The following is an 11,245-nucleotide window of genomic DNA, read 5'->3' on the forward strand; positions in this document are numbered from 1 at the left end:
CATCATTTTTATCTGCCACAAGTTTCAATCATGTTCACACTGAGTTCTGTTAACTTACACTCACTTTTATTTAAAATAAGTGAAGAACCTGGTCCACCACATCAGGAGGGAAAAACAAGGGAGTTCTTTATCTTATGAACCTGACCCTCCAATCCCAACTAAGTTGGAGGAACAATTTTCACCTTCCTTTTGTAACTAATACAAAAAATTGTAATGCCAAGAGAGTATCTGTCGTAAGGGATCTGTCTTTAAAATACTGTACTTCAGTCCCATGGGATCAGAATTTTTTAAGGCCTCTTCTTCAAAGCTACTGAAAGATATGTTAGAAAAACAAGTTGACACTTATTTAGAATAAAAACCAAAGTCCTAAGATCTTTTGTAGAGGAAAGAGCACTTTGAAACTGAAGTTCTAATGGCAATCTGCCAGGAGCCACACGCATGAAACTGGACAAGCCATTCTCTAAGCATCTGTAAGATGAAGTGGTCAGGCTGATGTCGTTAAAAGGAACTTTTCCATGTTAACATTTTGTCCTACTTTACATTCAACACATTGACAATAGTTTCCAAATGCATCCAAGGCAAGCAAGAGACTATCCTGAGGTAAGAAAAAGCCAAGCCTCCCCCTAGTGCTTTCAACATTTGTTTAGCGATTTCCACATTAAAAATCCTCTGAGGTTTGATCTCACCACCACCACCTTTGGACAGGGCCTTTTTTTGTCTAAGCATATTAGCACCAAGGCAGTTCTACCCTGACCAAGTTCTAAAGAATCCTGGAAGATTACATCTATATAACTTTTATGAGTATAGGCAGCCCATATGGACTTTATTGGTCCCTAGAAACTTCTTCCTACACAACTATGTTCATTTAAATGAAAGAGCTACAGCTCACGTGCTTTATTTCTCTGTGTAAGGTAGGCTGTATGTGAATAAAAGGAAGGGGCTGCGAGGCAGTAGAAGGCAACATACAAAAGGTACTGTTACAATTACTGTTTTCTGTCTCATCATACTTATTCAGGGACTATAAAGCAATGAATAAAAAGGATACGTGAGTAGAATGACAGGGCGGGTCAGTTCTAAAGACAGTCATACTTTCAGGCCCACCACCAGTGGATCCAACAGGTGTATTCAATACAACTGCATTTACAGATCTAACAGAGCTGGAAAGAATTTATGACCTCCATTGCTTGTGTAAACAAACCAAAAAAAGGTGCTTCTGGGGGAACATAAACTTTCCCTTCACATCTATATAGTTCATAGGCCCTTCTCTCATATTAATGAGATTTTAGATATTACCTATAGGCTCTCTAAAACCCTTGCTATATGTATTTTTGTGGCCAGGTACTTATAAAGCCAAAGACTTGTCAAGGAACCAATTGGACAGAAAGGGAACTTAACGTGCATTTGATCAGCATCATGAATTATCTTATTAAACCAACCCAGGGTATGAATGACGGCAGGTCCAAAGGAGAATTAAAATCACCCACATCTTCCCCAAAGCTGAGAAGGGCCACAAAGGACCTAACTGATTATGAGGTTAGAAATTATGTTTTCAAGCTCCCATCTGGAGGCATGTTTGTTTCTTACCGTGTGAGTTTGCTCCTGAGTTCTTCAATGGTCTGTTCTGAAAGGGTGAGACTGACTGAAACAAATGCCTCTGTCTTCAGGACTTAAAAAAAAAAATCATTGAAAACAATGTAGGGATATAAATGTCTGTGCCCACAGCCAAGATAAAAAATGCAAAGTCTGGGCCACCTTGCCTTTAATTTTCTAACTGCTGTTTTGTAAGGCTGTGTCATGCTTCTCAGTTCAAACACGCTTTGGCTCTTTATTATTCATGGACCTTTTTCCCAGTCAGTGGTGTTGAATAATAAAACAGCCCAGGATCAAATGGGCCAATTCTCCACGCCTGACACCAACTGCTACTGTTCGCTGGGCTCTGCCAAGCGTTGCCTCTGATAATGAGTGGGATTTGGTTAAACAGTAAATTAATGAATAATGAAATATCCAGGTTGATCAGTTAGAGAGCACGCTTGCTTTGCCCTGGGCTAAACGCTTGGGGCAGAAATTACTCTCAAAAGGCACTTGCCTGGCTGCTGGTCTGGATAACTATTTTACAGCCTATTGCTTGACAGAATGCTGGGGAGGGGGGAGCCAGTGGGGGAGAGGAAAGGAAGAAGGACAGAGTTATTAACAGCAAAAAAAAAAAAAAAAAAATGAGAGAGAGAGAGAGAGAGGAAGAATAACCTAGTTATCACCTTGTAGGTTTCTAAACTGCATGTGTGATAACAAAGTCACAAATATGATCTGGAGAAGTCTGAGTTCTAAAATTCCCAACACATGTTTAACATCAAGGAGGAATGATGAATGAAAACAGTCTTCTGCGTGTGCCTGTGCACATATGAGACTAAACGCAGAACGACTGCCCTGCAGACACATGTTCCTGGGTACGCGTTCGAGTGAGGACATGCAGAGAAGCCATCCAGTGTCTAGTTGACAGGAAAACAATACCCTCATTTGAAGGCTTCATCCTCTGATTCTTAGACATACCCCTTGTACGAATTTTAGAATATTAAAAATAGGACTTTTCCAAAAACCTCCATTAGGAAAAATGTTTCACTGCAACTGAGATTCTATATCTGTGTATGTGCATGTGTGTGTAGTTTGTCACTTTTCAACTTTAACTTCACGCAAGAGTCTTAAATTGTTATGTAAGTTTATGCATGTATTAGTAATAGGTTTGCTCATTCAAGATCAGATACATGTCCTTTACAAGAAACAAGCTTTGAATCATCAAAAACCCACAGCAGAGTGCCACAGGGACACCACATACTGAGAAAAACGTGTTATTTCACTCGATATTTGTTTTGGAAATAAATTTCTCTAATTGGTTATCTCTGGAATATCTTATTCTTTCAGAACTTGAGCCCCTTTCAAATGGCCTCAAGATGGGTGGACTTTGAAGTTTTACACAGTGGAAGCTGAAATACTTCTCAATAAATTAACATGTGGTGGGTGTTTGTGTTTTGTCAAGTTGTTTGGGTTTGGTTTGGCTTTAGTTTGTTCTTAGGTGCAAGAGAGAGAAGGGCTTTCACCAAAGTAGGAGGAAAGTGAGGATGTATTCAGGAACCTCATTAACTGTTCTCACAGCTGGAAGTAAACTCAGAACAGTGCCGGGGAGAGGTGGACATTATCTTCTTCTGGTGCAGAGGTGACAGATGATAGGACTGTAAGAAAAAACTGCCCACAGCCTCACTGAGAAAGGAGCAATATGAATCACCTACAGCTTCAGTGTACACGATTACCACACTCCACTCCTCAGGGCCTACAAAGCAACAAGGTCTAACGGCTGCTACTCCCCTAGTTTCATCCTGCAGACTAGTATCATAAAGTTTTCACCTCTCCACACCAGCATCCAAACCCCTCCCCCAAGAAAAAATAAAATGCTCTAATTGTCTTTATTACTTTCAGGCACTAGCCACCAAACACAGATGTTCACTATTGAGAATTAAAGGAAGGGTAAAGGTCACAGGGACTCAGATCAGCTTGATCCTTCTTTGGACTATTTGACCCCATTGTCTAGAATGGCCCTTATCTTTGAAGAAGAAAAGAATATTTATATTGCACATAAAAGGGAATGAAATCATTCAGTGGGCCCATTTTGTTGGCAGGGCTCAGGCCTGTGCTGTACCCACCCCTTCCCTAACCCTAACCCTAACCCCTTCTTAAAAACAGCAAAAGGGAAAGTGCGTGAAACAACCCATAAAACGAGTCAGCTGTGCTTCTGCCTCAAATCTTGGTAGTTTCCTATCTTTAGGAATCTCTGGCCAAAAGAATTCTCTTGAATGCAAGAGCCCTAATACCTAAAAAACAAACAAACAACAAAAAAACCTTTCCTGGGTTCCTTAACACATAGGACTCCCTTGGAAAAGAAAATTCACACTGGTATATGTTTTTTTGTGGATGTTTTTGTAGTCCTGCTATTAGGGAATTCCCATATTGTGTGTGTGTGTGTGTGTGTGTGAGAGAGAGAGAGAGAGAGAGAGAGAGAGAGAGAGAGAGAGAGAGAGAGAGAGCCCTAACTACAACCCCCAAAAAAGGTCTCATACCTTGTTTCTGGTAGAATCATTTATCAATGAGTTTAACATATACACAAAATTCAACCTAGTCCAAGATTGATACTTTGATCTCAAAGTTAGCACTAGCACCTTTTTTGGGGGCGGCAGCGGCGGGGGTAGTTGGTTAATGGAGCACTAAGATTTGGTTTGGTTTTACACTTGTTTTCTCTGCATTGATTGGCATTTTCCCAGCCATTTTGTACAACCCCTCCCCACCCCTTCCCAAACCTACAAGGGTGGACCGTTTCCCAGTAAAATCCACTGCTGTGTAGAAGCTATCTAATATCCTGTTTCCTTAGAAACTCAGATGATGGTCGCACTCACTTTGCCCACTTGAACAGCCACCGGCGCTTCCAGGTCATCAGGTGTTTCCGAGCTGCCCGGCCTCTACTTGCGCATCCGGACGCCAGGTTCTAGCGTTCAGGACCTGATGGTTCACGCAGGGAGCGCTAGAACTCATTGGGGTGACTTGTGTCCGATTTGGGTCCGAGTTGCCCCAAAGACTTGCAAGCGTCCCTTCCACGCCTCTGTACCCCAGTGCTCACGTGCCAGCTTTTCTCCAGTCATTTGATAAATGTCTGTACAAGAAGGAACATTTGACTGTTCCAGAGGTCAGATTCTGACCTCCCCAGAATATTCTACGCAAACACGCCCTGGACGTGCCCTCCTCCCGGTAAAACGCGTGGGCTAATTACAGCTGACAGCCACATCCTTGAAACGTTTGCTAATACGTCAGCGAACAGGTACGTCCCGGACGTTGACTGGTGGTCCAGACACAGATGACTGCCAGGCCTGCCCTCCGAGCGGCCTGGGCAGGTCACGCTTTGCTAAGTCCATTGGCTATTATGCTGCTTTTTAAAATTTTTAAAGAGCATTTTTATGCAGAGGCCTCTCCCGGCAGCATGTGTGACCCCTATTTGAGTCTGGACGCCTCTCGCCTGAGTCAGCTCCAGAAGGCTGCAGCCCGTCCGAGAGAAGGGAAAAAGCGAAAAGCAGCAGAGTGGGAAAGAACAAATAGGTTCCGAACAAATGGGCCAAAAATCGCCGCTTGACCTTGCTAGTTTGAGACCAGCGGCAGCGTAGAACGTGTTGAACTTGTGTGACAAAAAGGCTCCCTCAATCTCAGCATAAACAGTTTGAAAAAAAAAGAAAAACGTTGCCCACGCCGCAGCCGTTTGCAAACTTAACCTCCAGGACGCGGAGCGAAAAGCCTGACGCGCCGACCGCGCCCTGGGTAGTCGCTAGGCCCGGAGTTATGCCCCGGGGCGCCGCGGCGCGTGCGTGCGTGCGCGTGCGTAGGCGTCCGCGCGTGCGCGCTCGTTGACACTCGGCCCAGCCACCCGGAGAGCGTGCCTAGTCGCGGGCAGGGGCGCCGCGTGCGTGCGCTCCGCGCGGGCAGGGACGGCTTACGCGCGATACGTACGCACGCATACTGGGTCAGGGGTGTGAATGGCTCAGCGCTGGTGCCTAGTCTCCGCGTTGCTGTCCGCGGTTGCGTCCTGGAAACGTGAGAAAAGGCGGTGGGAGTGCTCCAACCTGTGACCTGAGGGAGGGACCCGTGCCAAGAAAGTGGACCCGGGGAGACGTTTGACTGAGCTCGCCCTCAGGAAGCGCTGGGATTATTTATGAGGCCTGATTTAAAAGTAGTGGCTGCCAGGGATGTGAAAAAGGAGCTCACCCCAAGCTATGAGAGAAGTTATAGTCGTAAGAATGCTGTTTATGACGGTATAAATCAGTGTGGAGCTTGTGATGGGAAATAACGGAGAGCATGAGTTTGGGATAGACACAAGGAAACAAAGTCAAGAAGGAAAATTGAGTTTTCGCCCTCCGTTTTCTGCCCCCGCGCAGTTCCTCCTTTCCAAGGCGCCCACGATTCCTGCGGGGAAGTTGGGGAGGGGTGAGCCCACCCCGTGGCGGGTCGGGTCGGTTCGGGTCTTCCCCAAGTTGAAACGAAGCTTGTTAGAGGGCGAGGGAATACATGTAAATAAACAACTCAGAAGATTTATGGGAAGGTGTTCAACTTTATAGGACTGTATTTATAGAGCCATTGCTGGTTCACTTTTTAAATAGATTAATGGGAAGCTAAAATTAATGGACTTGTGGGCTGCACATTTAATTTCTGAGGCTTCGACATGACACAACCGCCTTCGAAGTCCACGCACGGAAGGCAGCCTGCGTCGGGAGTCATGAGCGCCCCCAAGAAGACACACGTCCCATCGGGCCAGTATATCTCTGGTGGCTCTAAGCTCTGGCTGCCCGGGGTCCCAGGGAAAGGACCCCATGGGGCTGTTTTTGCAAATGAAGAGAAACAATGTGGCCTCATAAAAAAACAGTCGGCTCTTCTTCCTCCTAGCATTATTTTTAATCAGGGCCCGTAAGCCGCTAACGCGGGCGGGCGAGCAGGCGGGCTTCTTGGCCACTGGAAGCCGCGCACCTGGGCTGGCTGCCTCCAGGTCACCTCCTCCAAGGTCACCCAGCGTCCCCGCGCTGGGCCTGTGGTCAGGGTCCACGGCCTAGCGGCTCCAGCTGCCGTTCTTTCCTTACTCCTTCTGCAGCCTGGTTAAGACAGTAACAAAAGGGCCGGCGAGGAGCTGTAACTAGCAGCCCAGGGCCATTTTGTTAGGCAAGGCTCTCTCTGGCTTCCTATCTTTCCTTCCCTCTCCTCAAGTTCTTTCCCCACATTCAGGCCCCTCAGGATCTTGAGTTTGGGGTGACTGTCTCAGATCCTTGTCAAATGGTGGTGGAAAGAGGAGGTGGTCTGGAATTTACCTATGGAATAATAGATGGAAGGTCTGTTTCTCCAGAGCTGGTGTTAACCCTTCAGTAGGAAAACTTGCCATAGGGTATGGAAATTACTCATCACCGCCTTTGTATAATCCTAGTGGTAACCAACCCCTCACTCTCCAAAAGGCAAATGAAAAGGAAACTCAATGTAAAACATTTGAGCCAGAGACAAAGGCATATACCTATTTTCTTTCTAGATAAATGGATTGCACGCCCTCTTAATCACACTTCCCTTGTGTATTTTTTTCTTCCTTCTACTTCCCTTCCCTTTTTGATTCACTCATTTATAATTCTAGCCATGATACCCCCCCTTTTTTAGTTAATAGGGAAGCCAAGAAGTGGAAAATCTCACATAAAGCAGATTCCATTGTCCTTTCTGTCTTTCCCTATAGGGAAGTCCAACTGGGAATGAGTCATCTGAAAAACAGAAAATTGATATGGGAGGCATATTATTAATCACCTGAGTGCCAACTATATGCTAAGCACTCTCCTAATCCAGGGTTTTCGAGATTTAACTTTGCCAGTTATCCTTAAATATATACACGTTGCTGTTCCTGCTTTTTACAATTAAACTAGACAATGTTGGAAGGGACCTTAGGAGGCCCACATTTTACAGATAAAGACTGAGGTCCAAAGAGAAACAGTGACTCGTGCATACCGTTTAACAGCTTGGACGGATTTACTTTCCTAGCCTCAGGGAAGACACCCAAGCCTTGGGATGAAATACAGATTGAGAAGATGTTTGATCACTGCAGCCCATTAGGGCTGGGCTGCAGCCCATTAACCCAAATGAGAAAAGCTCTGGCTTCCCTGGGCATCCTCTGAGCCTAAGGTAGGAAACCTCCTAAGACAGCCTCTTTCCTCCTCTGGTCAAGGGAGTTTTCCTCATTTGTTTACGGAAGGCCTTGCACTGCTGGTGAGGTCAGGGTTGGGTTCAGTCCTGAAATGAGCCAGTTAACTCCCCCAGATCCCAAGGTGTGGGGTGCAGGAGCCCATACCTGGCCCTGTGGGCTTCTGTCCTGCACCATCTCCGTCAAAGACATCATGGCAGAATGCCATCCCACCAGCAACATGAAGGGAGCATCATCTTTGACTTGGACCCAGAGGCCCTTCGTTCCTGGGACACGGACTCTTAATAACCTGGGAAGTAAGTAATTTGACAACCTCATTTTCTTAAAGGGCAATATAAACCAAGAGATGCAGTTAACGTGGGCTTTTATTGCAAATCCAGCTAGAAATAGGAGAGAAGAGTGTCAATTTGGAATTTTAATGAATGAAAAACACCTTCTAGTGAAAACAAAAGTGTCCATTTTTTCTGGGAGGCAAAATTTATTGTATTTATTGTAAGGAAAACACTGCCTGTGTTTCAATGATTGGGGGGGACAAAAAGAAAAAAATTCTTGGCCATAAATTGTTTCTGTCTGTAGAATTAAACAATATCTATACTCAAGAAACTGAAGATGAAAACACAACAAAAACACAACAATCTTTTTATTTATGTAAATCAGGTCAACACTGGACAATAAACCAATTTCTACCCATTACCATAACAGCTTGTCTATAAAGAACAGAAAAATTCAGATAGGATTCTACCTAGGGTCAAGCGGTTTGTTTTTTTTTTTAACCACCCATTCACAGAGGTATAGATTCACAGATAAATAATCCCAAACTACCTGCTCACCATATTTACACATTCCCATTAAATTAAGCATAAATAAATATATACAAACTTAACATGGATACCCTCCAGAGCTCTTCTCGTGAAGAGTCAATAGATTGATATTTCTCGATTGTTGTCAAAAACAATGTTAGTGAATTAGAGACCAACTCAACAGAGGAGTCGATTTTGGCATTTCAAGAAGAATAGTGTTCATTCTACTTTTTAAAAGAAAACAAAACGAATTTTGTTATTTTTTTTTAACCTGATCATTTAACATACATCAGCACAGGAGGGGAAACACTGTTTGGGCTCTTGAGGCAACATCAGATGGTTTAAGGTTAATTCCTTTCCACAGAATGTATTACGCATACAGGATATCAAATGTGAGGACAAACTCCCTATAAACACTCTAAGTAGGGACGAGTTGCCCTTTTAAGTAAGGCTTTGTACCGGAGGAACAGTGTGTAGATAAGTTTGGGGTATTTCAGGTTTTCCATTCGACCGAAGTTTTCATAGGATATAAAATAGTTGCTTGAGAAAAAGTGGTTTCCTTGGCCAAAGAAAATAAAACAGCCAGGTCTTTGAAAGGTTCTTCAGTTCTTTATGTAGGGCTGGAGAAAGCTAAGGATGTGGTGCCAGGGAGAAGGAAAAAAGAAAGCGAGCTAACTAGGGGAGAATCCTCGCCCAGAACAGCCCTTTTCTTCTCTCTTTGCTTCCAGGAGAGCCACAATACGTGCAAGAGGAGGCAGGACTGGACAGAGAATGGTCAGGAGACCTTTAGAACCTCCAAAGGAACTTGCAGAGTGGAAAGTGTGAGGGCAGCACTGCCACGTCCTGACTCTTGCTTTCTACCTTTAGCTCTTTTGGTTTGGGACCGGGCACTTAGGAGTGGGCACGCGGCTTGGATACAGTGTCTTAAGAGTGCAGGGGTGGGGTGGGGGGAGAGCTGCAACTCACCTGTTTAGTTTGGAAACAAGACTCAAAGGGGCTTGCTTTAAAACGTTTCCCTTGACTTAAAAGGCAAACTCTTGAGTTAATCCCACTGTTTATTGATTTATGGGCCCAAGGAAACCAAATCTTTTAATAACTCAATTATCAGATAAACGTAGCAGGCCTGGCTAACGAAAGCAAGGGGGCGGGGGTCGTACAGGAAAGGAGAAGTGGGGGAGGGAGAGGGGGCAGTGGGTTCTCTCCACGTTGCGTGGAGGCGGGGTGCGGGGGAGAGATGCTAAGCGCTCTGCTCAGCCCGGGCGCCAAAGGAACGCCCGGAGGAGGGCGAAGGGCGACGAAGGAGCCTACGTAGCCCAGTAAGACAATTCCTACTCCATCACCCGCCTTTGGGAGCCTGAGGGTGGAGAGATTTCGTACCGGCAAAGGCGGGGGAAGCTTCCGATCCCCTGGACATTTCTAGGCCACTCGCCCTCGGGAAGCACGCGCCCGGGGCGGCCGCTGGCAGCAAGGGGCTCGGGCAGCGCTGAGACCCCTCCCGCCTGCAGCCCGCGGGGCGCCGCCCCATTACCTACTGGAGCACCGGGCTTTCTCGGTCGCCTTAGCCCTTAGGGTGAGACCGAGAGCGGGAAGGGCCCGCGCGGCCCGCGGCCCCTCCAGCAGCTGATTCTATGTCCTCAACACGACTGGGCGCGAGTGGCCCCCACGCTCTCGGGACCTGCACAGTAAGAGCAAGGCGCGTCCATCGCGTCTCTCGCACGTCACACGCGTGGGGCGCGTTGCCCTGCAAGGAAAGGAGACGATGGTTTTCAGTGCGGTTTCTCCCGGCCTTTGGCAATCAGAATACGTCTAATGCAAGCGGCCAGGCCCTCGGACAAAGGCGCAGGCTTCTGAGCTGGGAAGAGATGGAGTGTCTACACGCTCCCTGAGGTCTAGTTCCCGGCCTTTGCACTCCTGTCAACTCATCTATGGCTGAGCCCTGAACACCCAGAGGCCCCCAAAGAAGCTGACGTGGATGGGCTGGGGTCTGACATCAGCCATTGCTTGGGCCCTCCTGGTGGTCCGAAACCAGCTCCCTAACTCAGCCCCCCCCCATTAAAATGTCAGTGCAAAACTCAGCAGGTTCCTAAATCCGACCCTCTAACCTCCCTCCTCCCCAGGCCAAGGCCCATGGGGCAGCAGACCTGAGAGTCCCCGTGGGTCCTAACTGTAAATCCTGCAGAACAAACCTCTGGATCTTTATATTCAAGGGATGCTGCAAAGGTCCTAATGCCTACTTTGTTTAAAGAGATGCGTCCATGCACACTCTATTTAGAGACCTAGGTCATCCACTCCTTCGCCCCTGGGGATTTCCCACTGCTTTGGGGATGGTGGGAACAATGGGTTTCAGATCTTATTTCAAGATAATGCTCAGGTGAAGCCCAAGAAAGGAGCAGGGCTGCCAGAAGTGAGAGATATTAAATGTATGAAACTTTATCCACTGGGAATAGTCCCAGTGTATCCAGACAGTACCATTCAAAGCTGAAATACATCTCCTTTCACTTTGCATTATTTTACCGTTATTGCCAAAAACAAGTGCACGTCTGGGAGGGGAAAAAACGCCTCATTCATAAAGCATCTTGTAAGAAAGCAGTTGTTGCTGAAACACGGGAGCTTGCACCACCCCCCTCCCCGCGACCACTCGACCACTAGCAAAGCTGCTGCTTTCCCCACAATCACCAAAGAGCCCAAGGAAATG

General features: G+C 46.4%; 1 long non-coding RNA gene across 1 annotated transcript in view; it reads right to left on the bottom strand.

Annotated features, from left to right (window-relative positions):
- The window catches only part of LOC132431494 (uncharacterized), a 287,412-nt gene extending 282,876 nt beyond the window's left edge, over nucleotides 1-4,536 (bottom strand). Inside the window, exon 1 of the long non-coding RNA XR_009520764.1 lies at nucleotides 4,440-4,536. This is a non-coding gene — a long non-coding RNA (uncharacterized lncRNA). The remainder of the gene's footprint in view (nucleotides 1-4,439) is intronic.
- Between the last annotated feature and the right edge of the window lie 6,709 nt (nucleotides 4,537-11,245).

The sequence above is a fragment of the Delphinus delphis genome, chromosome 10 (assembly GCF_949987515.2).
Source record: "Delphinus delphis chromosome 10, mDelDel1.2, whole genome shotgun sequence".
NCBI lineage: Eukaryota > Metazoa > Chordata > Mammalia > Artiodactyla > Delphinidae > Delphinus > Delphinus delphis.